Source organism: Myotis lucifugus, unplaced genomic scaffold (genome assembly GCF_000147115.1).
Source record: "Myotis lucifugus unplaced genomic scaffold, Myoluc2.0 scaffold_16, whole genome shotgun sequence".
Taxonomy (NCBI): Eukaryota; Metazoa; Chordata; class Mammalia; order Chiroptera; family Vespertilionidae; genus Myotis; species Myotis lucifugus.
The window spans coordinates 6,206,383-6,220,678 of NW_005871064.1; the positions used below are offsets into that span (position 1 = coordinate 6,206,383).

Genomic DNA, 14,296 nt, shown 5'->3' on the forward strand with positions numbered 1-14,296 from the left:
ACTTTCCCAGGTGTCGATATTCCTCCTGGAAAAAGGAGCTTCTCAAGTGTGCTTCAAAGAAGCATTACTGTGATCTCTTCAAATCCATATCCTCATTTAATAACATGTCTTTTTTCCTTAGGCACTTCCCTTAGATTCTCCATCTTCAGCTCTGTTTATTTGTTGAAAAAAAGGCAACTTTTCAGCGTGAGCTCTGATTACACTTTGGGAGTGCGTACAGTAGGAGACCGCCTTCAGACTCTGAATTAAGTTGCAGCCAAACTCAATCCCTTCCTCCAAATCTCTCTCCTCTTGTCGGCTTCAAACACTCATTGTCACTCCTAAGTGCTGGGAACTGACTCAAGCCAGTCAGACTGTGCCTAACTCTTAAGTCTTTTAGGGACAATAAGAGCCACTAATGTATTTGAGGCCCTGCAATCTCCCTTCACACCCTTACAATCAGCCTTACATTGAAAACCAGTCATAGACCAAATTTTGGCTCATAAACAATGTTTACTTAAAAAATAAAAACACATTTATACTCTTATCGTAAGCAGACAGAAACCATTCATTCCCCTGTTCTGCAAGCTTACAGTCCCAATACTCTTTCCATGCTGTGACCACCTCCTCAATCTAAAGGTCCACTCAAGATGCACAACCCATTCTTCCAGATCGAAGACTCTGCTGCCCTTAGCATCATCATGGGTCAGCCATTCATTCTCCTGAGCCAATAGTAGGACCATATGGTCTCATGTGCCATCCTTAATATGAAGATACTGATCTCACTGAATCTGTATGCTCTGTTTTTGCAAGGTGGGAGTGGCTCTGAATTTTTTGATCAATCTATATGCTTTGAACACCTTTCAAAATCACCAACGCGCAACTATTGTTATCACTTACCACTCTAATTACAAAATAATTCATTTCACCTAGAAAAATGTTTCTGTCATTCACCAGTCTAACTTACACATCGCATGAGGTGTTGCTCACTATACCTTGTAGTAGCTGCATGAAAATACAGACTTTTCCACACACTGCTAGCTACTATCCCTGCAGTGAGGATACTCAGTGAGGACAACTGCTAAAGCAAAAGCGCAAACTGCCTAGCATATACAGAATACCTCACTGCCCGTGCCAGAGTATTTTAAAGTAAAACATAGATATCATAAGCTAGAAAGCATATTGAAAAATACTGGACTTGAGGATAAATAAAACTAAACTCTACTGATGAAGTTCTTACTAGTAATATGTAGATTCTTAGAAAAGTTACTCAATTCCAGTTACAGTTTCCTTCCTTTATTCCTTCTACCTTTTTTTCTGTCTGTCCTTCTCATCTTCTTGTTCTTCTTGTTCTCTTTCTCCTTCTCCTTCTTCTTCATTTATTGAATGGGTAGTCTCTAATACCCATTCCACTCCCTGCATTATATGCCAAGTAACACTGCATAGCACATTTCCCCTTATAGCACAACATCCTGTTATTGTCATTACTATCATACAGATGGAAACGGACCTCCAATGGGCCAAATCTGGTTGATATTCTGTGGCCAAGAGCAAGGGCATTTCACTACTTCTTTCCCTGTAATGTTCTATTAGAGGTTTAGAGTTGGAGGCCACATTACTCTATAGTATCTAACTTAGGACTTACTAAAAACAGCTTTTTCAGATGTTTTCTCCCAATTCTCAATTTCTACCTTTTAGGTTGTACTCTAAGCCTTAGTTCAAATTTGAGAGGCACATGCACCCTCTAATGACTAGGGTTGTGTCAAGCTTTGGTGTTTGATTCTTCTCTTCAGAGAAAGTGTCTCCAGTGAGGTTTCCCACCCCTGCAGAGAAGTAGACTTCTGGTAAATATGCCCTACAAGTTGGTCACACATAGTCAGCATCCATGAATCTACATGCCATTCGCTCCTGGCAATGATTATTTAATCCTATATAATAAAAGGCTAATATGCAAATCCACCAAACAGAGGAACGACTGGTTGCTATGACATGCACTGACCACCAGAGGGCAGGCGCTCAATGCAAGAGCTGACCCCTGGTGGTCAGTGCACTCCCACAGAGGGAGCACCAGCAAGCCAGAAGCTGGGCTCACAGCTGGCAAATGCAGCAGCAGTGGAGGGAGCCTCTTTCGCCTCCACAGCAGCACTAAGGATATCTGATTGACAGCTTAGGCCCGCTCCCCATGGGGAGCCATCAGTTGGACATCCCCTGAGGGCTCCCGGATTGCAAGAGGGCACAGGCTGGGTTGAGGGACCCCCCGAGTGCAAGAATTTCATGCACCATGCCTCTAGTATCTAGATAAAGCCCATTGAAAAAAATCCTTGTTGTAAAGGGGAGACACTGGCAGTCTATTAAGTTGTTCCCAAAGATATCAACCCCCCAAAATGCATGCCCCAAGCTATGTGGATGGTTCCTTCACTCTGCAAGGTAGAGCAGTAGCTGTTTAAGTAGATTTTGGGAAAGGATAGATATTTCTATGCTTCCTAAAAATTTCTCCCATAAGGTCCTCCTTGAAAATGTTCTCCTTCCCATGAACTTTCTCTATCCTGGATAATAGCATCTCTGGTTCCTTTAGTCCTTCATGCTTTGGGACATAAACAGCATGTTCACAGGAGTTACAGGCACAGAAGCCACTGTACATTTGGACTGAAGTCTGTACGTATGTTTACAGACAATTCCTTTCTCCTCTTCATCTTCTGTTTCATGAAGAGGTAAGACAAGAAGGACCTCCAAGCCCTTTCTTCAGGGTGCATGTTTCCCCTTCTTGCCAAGTGGGCTCCAGGGTGGCAAGTTGACAATTCCAGAGCGCACACTGTCCTCAAAGAAATCATTAACCCTTAGCAACTGGTGGGTGTGGAGGGGAGCCTGTGAAGAAATCTGTCTGGTTAATGCTCAGCAATCCTTGGGTCAATATACCCCACATATTTCAAACAATCACACCAAGATGGGTGCCTGTTCATGAACAATTTTAAACTCACTTCACACCTGATTTGGGATGTGAAGACATTATTTATGCCTCTTGTAATGTCCTGACAAAGACAATAATTTCATATGAGCAAATACTAAAATCTTTTCAGAGTTCACGTCAACCATCACCTTCTGCATTAACTATAGAGACCCTCCTGCTTTGCCAATTACTAACTTTGTGACCGTAATTTTATCTGGGGTGCCAAGATTTGGAAAATAAAATTCAGACCACTCAACTAAATTTAAATTTCAGATAAGCATGCAATATTTAGAGCATATTTAAATGAAAAAAAAAATTATTTGAAATTCAAATTTAACTGAATGCCCTGTATTTCATCCATCAATACTTATTCAATCACATTTTCCAACTAAATTTGTTTTCCTCATCTCTAAAATGTTATCCTTCTGAACATATTAAATGTGTGAATGGTTAAGAAAGTGTTTTTCAAACTAAAAGAGATTAATCACATGTTATTATAGAAATTATTACTATTATTTTCTGATCCAATTATGCAACCTTTATTTATATCAGGCTTATGTTTAATCAACTTCCAATCATATTATTTTAAAAAATAACATTTTTTAAATGGTCAAAAGAATGCTATATGTTGTTTTTTAAACAAGCATTTCAGACTGTATCTTGGTGCCTTTGGTCATGAGAGATGTTTCCTCGTAGTTATTCCTGGGGTTTATGGACTGCCTGCATCTGTTGTATAAACAATCACAGTGAAACAGTGGGAAATATGGTTCCAACATAACTTTAATCCTGAAATATTCTAAGCATATGGCGAGGTAGCAAGAGCCTGGTCCCAGGTTGGGAATTTTGAGAGATGGGGAGAGTCTACATTTTTACATTGCTCAATTGGGTCCCTGGAGCCTTCATTAGTGGGATATTTTCAGGAAAAAGTGCCAAAATAACTGGGTTCCTTTCTACCCTTCCCCAAGACAACAGAACTTAGGAAATTTAAATGTGGTAAATCAGGAAAAAAAATTTTATCAAGAAGAAAATTTTTCAATCTGTTTTCAAGTAAGGGTTTATTTGCATTTTGGGAGGATAGAAGAGAACTCACAAAAATATTTTGAACATACAAAATATATGCAAAAGAAAGGAAGAGAACACACACACACAAATCCAGAGTGGTTGGCTTTAGAATAAGGTATCAAATTCCTCAGTTAAAGAAACTTCCACAGTTTGGACACTTTCTAGATATCAAACCAAAGGAAATCAAAAACCTTCACACAAATATTCAAGGTGTAGAGTGAATTGAAGAAATCATAGAAGTAAGATTATTAATAGTTGGTTCCTTTGTAGTTCAATACACTCTTAGCAATAGAGCCTCCTTTACAAAACCACATGAAGATGTTTGTTCTTGGGGGGCGGGGGGGAGTGGATAATTGAGAATCCTGGCCAAAAAGTTATTTTGTGCAGCTTACTTGCCAATAACAACAATCCAACCCAAACTTACTTGAGTAAAGTCAACAGAGATACTTGAGCACCTTTTATGAGGTCAGTGTTGTTACCCGATTCTGGAACAACTAGCATCTGGCACTCAGATACCACCAGTGCTCTCAGTCCTTTCTAACATCTGATTCTTTCTGCATGACAGCCTCATTCTCTCCCATTGTAGATATCCGGATGTCACCAAATTAGGGGGAAATGGCTGTAAAGCAACAGAATTCTACTCGAAAAGGGTGGATTCTAATAACTGCAGTTTCAAAAATCCTAGGAAATCATTCTGATTGGTCCGTGTTCTAATCAACTGTGACTAGAGACAGGTGCCTGAATTAGGTGTCCATTGCTTACTAGAAAAGTGTAATTGTGTAGAGTTATAACTACATAAAATACATTTCTGGGAGAAATCACATAGGTGGGGTGGGGAGGAAGTTTTTAGAAAGATATTTCTGCTCACAGGAAATATAGAGCAGGAAAAGCAGTAGGCATTCACTGCAGAGAACTGACAAATGTTAAACAATCAGACGCAGAAGTAAATTGCAATTTTTTAAGTGCTCAGCTAGAGCAGGACACCTTATGAAAAGTTTCATAAAGGCCTTTTTGAATGCTCAAACCATTAAAACAATGACCAAAAAATGTCTAGAGAATGATAAAAACATATAGTAGTTCAACATGGAGTTGTGGAGGCATGGATCTAACCATGTGGGAAAATTTGAAGGTTTCGTATTTTTTTTTCTTTAGGTACAATCAATGGGTTTTGATTAAAAGTGTGCTAAGATCCAATGGACATTTTCATAACTTATATAGCACAGCTGAGAATCCCAGAGCCATGAAGAATAAACGTAGAAGATGGAAACAAAGAAAAAAAATTAGTTGGGGTAAAGTGAGATATGACAACTGAAATTACCCACTACTATGTTGCTATTTTGGCAGATCATCATTTTCTCCCTTTAACTGCATTGAAAATCACCACATGGAATATCTATGTTCAGCCAGGCTGATGGAATTTGACATTTCCTAATATGTGCCCACCTGTTCCAAGATCATTAAACAAAATTAAGTTTATTGTTGAGACATTAGATTAAGCTGTTAGGTGAGGAAATAAAAAAATTGTAAGTTTAAAACATCTTTCTGTAATAATTATTACATTGAAAATACCCATGTCATATTCATAGGAAGTTAGAAATGCCGGTGAGAGCTCATATATCCATGGTCCATGTTTCTAGCAAGACTTCACCAAACTGGTCAGTAATGCCCGTTTTAAAGACATTACAAAAGATGATGTCAAAAATATGTGTTACAGTCCTGGCCAGTTTCTTCAGTGGTTAGAGTGTCAGTCTGTGGACTGAAAGATTTCAGTTCAATTCTGGTCAAGGGCACATAACTCAGTTGCGAGATCAACCTCTGGTCCTGGATCGGGGCACATGTGGGAGGCAACCAATTCATGTGTCTCTTTCACATTGAAGTAACTCTCTCCCCTTCCTTTCCATTTTCTCTAAAAATCAATGGGAAAAATATCCTTGTGTGAGGATACATATTCATTACACAAAGAAATGCTGAAGATATCTGTCTTCAATGTTCTTTGTTATTAATGTTTCCAGAAATATGATTTGTTTGAGATAAATTTGGAATATAGCTTTGTTCTTAAGGGAAGCTAAAGAATGAAAATACTCCTGCTGGTCTGCAGTGAGGACACACCTGATCTGGCATTGGTCCACACACTACTTTAAAATAGAGCAGAAAGGAAAAATCAGTCAAAAATTGCCAGTTAATTTTTCTACACATTGACCACTAACCAATTTGGTGGACTTTCTTCCCCAATTTATTGACTTGACAGATAATTTTGGCTCTGCATACAGATATCAACTGAATCATAAATCACCAATGAAACAAATTTATTTACAGTGCACCATATTTTTACATAGTAAAATCCTGTATGCTAATTAAATTAACTAAAAATATAAACAGAGTACTCTGGTTAGAATAGACTAAGCTGTTCAGCAGACACAGAGAACCAACATTAATTCAGTGCTTTAAAAAATAAAAAGTCTATTTCTCATTCATGTAATAGCCCATGGTGGGTGTTCTGGGGTAGTGGGTAGCTCCCTACATGCTATGATTCAGAGACCTGAAGGACAGTGGCTATGCCATCTTCAACAAATGACTTTCTGAGTGGCCATGTTCTGGTCACCTCAGCCAGTAGGGAAAAAAAGAGAGAGTACAGTGGGGCCTTGACTTACAAGTGTCCCGACAAACGAGTTTTTTGAGATACCAGCTGTCTCTCGGCCGATTTTTTGCAATGAGTTGATAGAGTAATTTGAATTAACAAGCTCCTTAACGAGCTCAGTCTTGGAACGAATTAAACTCGTAAGTCAAGGCCCCACTGTACTTATACTAAGACATGCAAATTTCATGGGCCAGGTGAGAATTCAGTTACATGGCTATGCCCAGCTACAATGGAGGCTGGGATATATGATCTCTGGTAAGAGCTGAATCTTAAGCCAACTCTGTAATTTTGCCAGAAATGAGAACATGAACTTCAGTGGACACCTAACCAATTGGGTATTTAGAAAAAATAAGTATTGAGAAGAATATAATTCAAATACCTACAGAGACTTAAAACTTAAGGCCAGTCCTCAGTTCTGATGTGTGTCTGTGGGACCTCCATCCTTTAGGCCAGCAGAGCAACTGAAGGAGTTGAGAGGGGTATGCTCCCTCATGGGGATGCGTGTCAGCCACACTTAGGGGCTGTGTGATCTCGAGTGTTCTCATGATAAAGTTTACTTCACAGGATCATGGTGTGAATTTAATGATTTTAAGTAAGTAAGTAACATTAATAACTCAGTGATGGTCACAGAATGAGAGCTGAACAGAAGAGGTTTTGTGCCGATGAGATTTTGTGCCTCTCTTTTGACCAGAGTGATTCCATCTTGTAATAGAGACTTAGCTTCAGGCAAAAGAGAGCTGCTGCCCCCACCTACCTACCCCTGCAACAGATTTAATTAGGATATGTTTGCAGATCAGGTAGGATTTAGGGTTCTACATGAAGATACTTGGCTTCATCCAAAAAGTCCTGTCACCCAATCTGCCCTTCTCACTGTAAGGAGCTGCAAACATCGGGAAGATATTTTCTCCAGGAACCAACAAGACTCAACGTGGGATTCCCTGGACTGGGCCAGAGCCCAGAACCTGAGCTTCCCTCGCTCTGAGGGAAATTCCGTTCTTTATTGCTGAAAAAGAGAGGCATGGTGGGAGGTGGGGTGTGTGTGTGTGTGTGTGTGTGTGTGTGTGTGTGTGTGAGAGAGAGAGAGAGAGAGAGAGAGAGAGAGAGAGAGAGAGAGAATTGGCTCACAGGATCTCAGAGGCTGACTGATCTGAAATCTACTAGGAGAATCAGGTGAGAGTTGATGTCAAAGTTTTTATCTGAATTCCTTCTAGAAATTTGAGTTTTTGTTCTTAAGGACTTCTACTGATTTACTGAGACCCACTCACATTATCAACAGCCATCTACTTTACTCAGTTTTACTGATTTAAATGTTAATCAAACTTAGAAAAAAATATCTCACAAGGACATCTAGACTGGTGTTTGACCAAACAACACGGCACGATAGCCCAGCCAAATTGACACCTGAAATGAAACATCACAGCAGGGAACACCCTTTGAACACATAGAAACCTAACACCTGAGAATGTACACCCAGGCCAGTCTCCTGGAATGGGACTCATCAAATTAATTAGGTCATTTTTCTGGAGAAGCAAATAGGGAGGTGCTAAAGCAAAGCAGACACTTCCCTCACCCACGAAGGAAGGAGGGTCCCTATTCTTCTTCTTCTTTCTTTTTTTTTTTGGCAGGGGTGGGTGACAGAGCTGCCAAATAAAATTTATGAGGAGAGCCAATCATATCAAATAAGGATAAATGATCCTTATATAAGCATTGCAGTAGAGTATGAAAATCTCTAAATAAATGTATAACACATGCATCCTAAATAAATAATATGTATGTATTTTTATGGAGAAGAGAGTTAATATTTAATATTAAACCTACTCTTGTCAAAAGAAGGCAGAAAGGAACTAGGTTACTGAATCTGGAAACATGTTAAAATGCAAGCAATGTGATAAATCTTTTGTAAGTTATATTTTTATAAGTTTGCTCTAAACAGCACTGCTGAATATTGTCTGATAAATTGTACAGGAAATTGGCATCCTTTAAATCTTCTGAGGCCCCAAATAGTAATAGAATATATTAGAATGAAGCATGACTACAATTTATAGTGAGCATCAAAGACACAGGATAAATTTGTTTTAAATGAAGAAAGTTTGTGAATTAATTAAACTATTTTTTGGACTAGGAAACCTAATTTCAGCCTAGTGCTGAAGAACTCAAGTTCCTGTGTTCATGAGGGTTATCATTTTATGGAGATATAAACAATAAAAGAAACTGATGACTTTTAATGTGTCTGAAGAAGGAAAAACTAAATTGTTAAAAATGAACAATTGCTCATGCTGGTATATTTAGTCAATAGATATTCTGAAAGTCTGTAATATTCAGGGTCCTGATATATAAGATAAGATTTCAACCCTCAGAGCAATTCTTCTCAGCTTTGAGTTACAGTAATATTCTATGTCATCTTTTAAAATATCTATATCTATATATATGGATAGATAGATAGATAGATAGATAGATGATAGATAGATAGATAGATAGATAGATAGATAGATAGATAGATTGATTTCAGAGAGGAAGGGAGAGGGAGAGGGAATTAGAAACATCAATGATTAGAGAGAATCATTGATTGGCTGCCTCCTGCACACCCCACACTGGGGATCCAGCACCCAAACTGGGCATGTGCCCGGCCAGGGATCAAACCATGACCTCCTGGTTCATAAGTCAATGCTCAGTCACTGAACACACAAACACACACACACATATACAGGGATACTCACACATCCAAATCTAGGGTTTTTCTGGAATAACCTACCTTCTTAACTTCTGCTTTTCTTATTCCCTCTCTTGAGTTGTCTTTTGCTTGACTTTTTCTCTGTTTTTTTTTGAGCTGGGCTATGTCATCTTTTTTCATCTCATCCAATCAAAATGTTTTCTCTGCTACGATGTAATTTTTTTAATAAAGCACTTTGTGAAAGTGCTCTGAGAAAAAGGTGGTGTGAGAATAAAGTGTGTAACACTTACTCTATTCAAGAATCTTAGTAAATTGGGTGTTAAGAAACCTCTACGAATATAATTCTGAAACCCAAACATAACTGAAGAAATTCGACATTGACTCTCTCATTTGCTCAGAAGTAATGTCCATTGTTTTCTTATTACCATCAGCACTGTGGCTAGTGCAGATATTACACATCATGGGTCCCATAATCAATTATCACTGCCCCAGAGATAAACACAGCCACTCACTGGAGCTTTTGTTTGTCAGTAGTTCTCACTTGCCATTTCAGTAGAAGTTATCGCAGTTCAGGTATGAAAAACACACATATTAACAACTTCAAGCTGTAAAACAATGAATTACATAAAAAACCCAATATAGATGTGTGTATGTATACACATACATATTTCTACACACACATACATATTTTTTCTTGCCTAGTGAAAACTGTGTTTTCCATAGAATTCCTCAAGTCTGAAAGAGGACACTGCTCCATTCTCCCCCATCCATCCATGCACACGCACTTGCACGAACACACAAACACACACACACATACAGGGATACTCACACATCCAAATCTAGGGCTTTTCTGTAATAACCTACCTTCTTAACTTCTGCTTTTCTTATTCCCTCTCTTGAGTTGTCTTTTGCTTGACTTTTTCTCTGTTTTGTTGAGCTGGGCATTTAATTTGTTTTCATTCTTTCATTTTACTAGTGGAAGAGATTGTGTTACAAATTTTCCTCTGACCTCTGCTTTAAGTACCCAGGGGTTGCTTATGTAGTGCTTTGATTATTTGATTTAATTCTGTAGTTTCAATCTGTATTTCCTTGTTTCATCCAAGAGTTGTCTAATAGAAGGTTTTAAAAATATTTCCTGGTGGAGGGAGCTTTTAATTTTTTAATTTGTTAATAATTACTAGTTATACAGCATTGTAATCAGAAAATATTGCTGGTAATAGAACATTTTGGTGTGTTCCTTGTGAACTAGTGCATGAAAAATTTTGTAAATGTTCCATAAGCACCTGAGAAGGAAGTAAGTCCATTTTCTATCAGCAGAGCCTACAATTTAGTGTATGATGATAACATCTATTTTGTTGATTATGTTATTTAGGTCTTCTGGCTCCTTAATTATTTGTGGTCTGTCCACTTGATCTGTTTTGATAAGAGATTGTTCTATTATTATGGTTTTTTATCTATGATCTACAATTGATATGCATAAATTCCATATCTTCATTTTGACTTGTGGCATTTAGCATTAAAAGTATATCTCTAGGTCCAAGGTAAATTTTCCTTAAAATTATCCTTATTAAAGACTTAGTCATTTATGACCTTAAAAAACATATCACTGCCACAAGTGAGATTGTGGGGTTTTAGGACTCAGGATTTCTATTTTCAATAAGCCCAAATTCCCAACACAAATAACTCCAAAGTCACGATCTCCTAAGTACCTTTTTTGTGAATAATAAGCACATTCAGCAATAAGAATATAGCTTCATTATTGAAGTTAAAACCTATAGAAGCCTTATAGATTATCTGGTATGATTAGAAATTGAAAACTCAAACAACTTTTAAAAATTATCATAGACATTTACTAAGTCATTACCAGAAGCCAACTCTCCTGGTTCTCAGTCTGGGCTATTATTTATGGGATTTTTTGCTTTGTCTTGATTTGTTTTCTTTGCATGCAATGTGTGTCCATTTATTTGACACTTACAAAAGAAATTGCCCACCCCTCTGCCTCATCCTCCCTCAAAACAGTCTCTTTTTACAAACATTTAAAAATTAAAACCAAATAAAAATAGGGAAGTTAATTTTAGTACAATTATTTTTCAATGTAGCTCATAATTACTAAAATTGAAATCTCTTATAATTGACCAATGCCCAAGTGACTTATAGGACAGTAAGAAAAATTCCAGCCCTAACCGGTTTGGCTCAGTGGATAGAGCGTCGGCCTGCGGACTGAAGGGTCCCAGGTTCAATTCCAGTCAAGGGCATGTACCTTGGTTGCGGGCACATCCCCAGTGGGGGGTGTTCAAGAGGCAGCTGATCGATGTTTCTCTCTCATCAATGTTCCTAACTTTTTGTCCCTCTCCCTTCCTCTCTGTAAAAAATCCAATAAAATGTATTAAAAAAAACAAAAATTCCATATTACAAGTTAGAAAATTCTAATACAAAAATAGTCCATGTGTTGAAATAGCCTAGCCTTTTAAAAATATTGAATGCATGAATTGGTCATCCTTGCTCAGGGGACCATGCTAATCTTCTCCGTATCATTCTTATTTTAGTATATGTGCTGCTGAAGCAATACCAGAGCTATTTTTAATGCTTTAATGCCTAGTATGTATGAGAAAATGCTTCAACAGAATCAAGAACTACATAGTCATTAAGCATTTAGCACTGTAGTCTAAACAAAACTCAGGTTCTATGTATTTCCTTGTAAGTTACTTTTATACCAACCAGAGCTTCTAAATTGCACTGAGAACACAGATAATAGTGTTACTTGTGCCCTGAGTTGGTAACAAGCCAGTCAAAAACAAATGAAATTGATCCTCACACCAACTAGTATATATATGATTCCCAACAAGTTTTATGAAATATTGAAAATTATTATCAACCTACATTTCCACCTTTATGGACAGGTGGTTTTCCAGAAACTCATAAACTACATGAAAACCCATGAAAACTTGATTTTTTAGAGCCCTTTTAACTAGGACATTCTTTGTTTCTGTGTTTTAAAAATATATTTTTATTGATTTCAGAGAGGAAGGGAGAAAGAGAGAGAGAAACATCAATGATGAAAGAGAATCATTAATTGACTGCTTCCTGCACTGCCCATTCTGCGGATCAAGCCTGTAACCCAGGCATATGCCCTGACTGGGAATTGAACCATGACCTCCTGGTTCATAGTTCGACACTCAACTACTGAGCCATGGTGGCCGGGCCATTCTTTGTTTTTTGATAGTATATTTCAAATCATCTGTGTTATTCAATAGAAACCCAAAAACACCTACCTCATTATAAATATGCTAATTGACAAAAAGGAATTTGGATTCTGATTTATTCATAAAGAATTCCTTTAAAATGTTTTGAAGGTAGGGCAAAGTCTGATTGGGATGGACTTTTCAGCTCTCAAATACTTGAACCACTTTTTAATATAGTCCTCAAATCTGAGCTGAAATAAACAGTTTGGTTTTGCTAGAGACATGTATTTGTCTCCACATCACCTATGGGCATTACATACATAAGTGCACACTGCCTTGTCTTAGGAAGAAAAGAGTAAGACCTTCTGTTTATAAGCTGGTTTTCACAGAAGTGACATTTTTCTCATGTTGTCAGTATTTAATTTTCCGCCGATGCACTTACAAGTTCTCATGAACAGTTGAATGCAACTGTGACGCTAACCCTGAATGAAGCATGACTTTCCTCTTCAAGCCTTTGGTGCTGAAACAACGGCAAGAATTAAACACTCGCCACTGGTTCTTTGCCACAATGAAGTTTCTCACTGCAAACTCACCAACAACTTTTGACCTCTGGACCCAAAGAGCATCAATTACCCAGCATTCAAGGGTGGAATAGAGTGAACCAGCATCATCATTTGGCTGTCTCCCAGTTAACATCCTATCATAGGTTGAAAAGCAATCTGTCCAACATTTCAACTGCCAGCGAGAATTCTTTATTAGCTTTTGGATGGGTTTGCCTTTCAATTGGATGATTTGAATGGCTTCTGTGGTAGGAGAGATGCTGCGCTCAGATAATGATTTTGCATTTCACCTCATCATTAATGCTGCGGACCTCAAGGGAAGTCACTGTGCCCTTTATGAAGGTCAAAGCATTTTATAACCTTAATAAAGACTCATAGCCTCAGGAACAGCAAGTGTGGGGGACTGACTGAATAAAAATATAACTAAATTGTCACTTCAGACTATACTACTTGAAGGATTTCAATTGCAAATCAACAGTTAAAGAGTACAATGGCATCCCAACCTTCAGTGCTATTCAAAAATGCATCCACAGAAACTGGCATTATTCAAAGAAAAATGAGTGAAATTATCTTTTTCCCCTCTCTAGAAAAGCTTTTTCTTCTGTAATTTTATATTTAATTGCCAAATGTTTCACATGGGTGCTATGCAGAGATAGGTTAATAAACATCTTGATAGATTTGAATTCAAAGCAATTAAGTCATGGTGGTTCTTAGTTATTGTAAATTTATTCCTATGCAGAATTTAGGTCACTGCATTTTGTAATGTAAAGTGAATACAAGATAATAGGCAAGAATGATTATGAAAACTACATCACTATCTGCATTTCCCCAAGTATAGGTCATTCTGTCCCAAATGTTACTAATAACTCACAGCTTTCAATAACTTACTTAAGGGTACTCTCCAGTAAAATCACTCCAATTTATACATTCAGTGAACTCTCTTTTACTTTCCTACATTTCTATTTCCATCCTTCAGGCATCATGTACCAGCCATACTTATGTTCATAAGAACTGAGAAAAAGAAAAACAGGAGCTGCTATGCCAGGCATTGTGACAGAATATTATCTCATCTTTTCTGACCTTCATAGAAACCTTTGGAAGAAGGAATATCATCTTGTTTACAGGCTGTGGATCAGAGAGGTTAAATAATTTTGCAAGGTCATATTCCTGATGAGTATTAGAGCTGAGTTGTGCCTAATTCATCCTGTCTTTCAAGTGCAGGGAACCATCTTTCTAGTGCAGCAATAAAAGAGCGGG

The 14,296-nt window shown here is 37.8% G+C and overlaps 1 pseudogene; it reads right to left on the reverse strand.

Moving 5' to 3' along the window:
- Positions 1 to 11,766: 11,766 nt before the first annotated feature.
- Positions 11,767 to 11,863, reverse strand: LOC111825191 (annotated as a pseudogene).
- Positions 11,864 to 14,296: the final 2,433 nt, after the last annotated feature.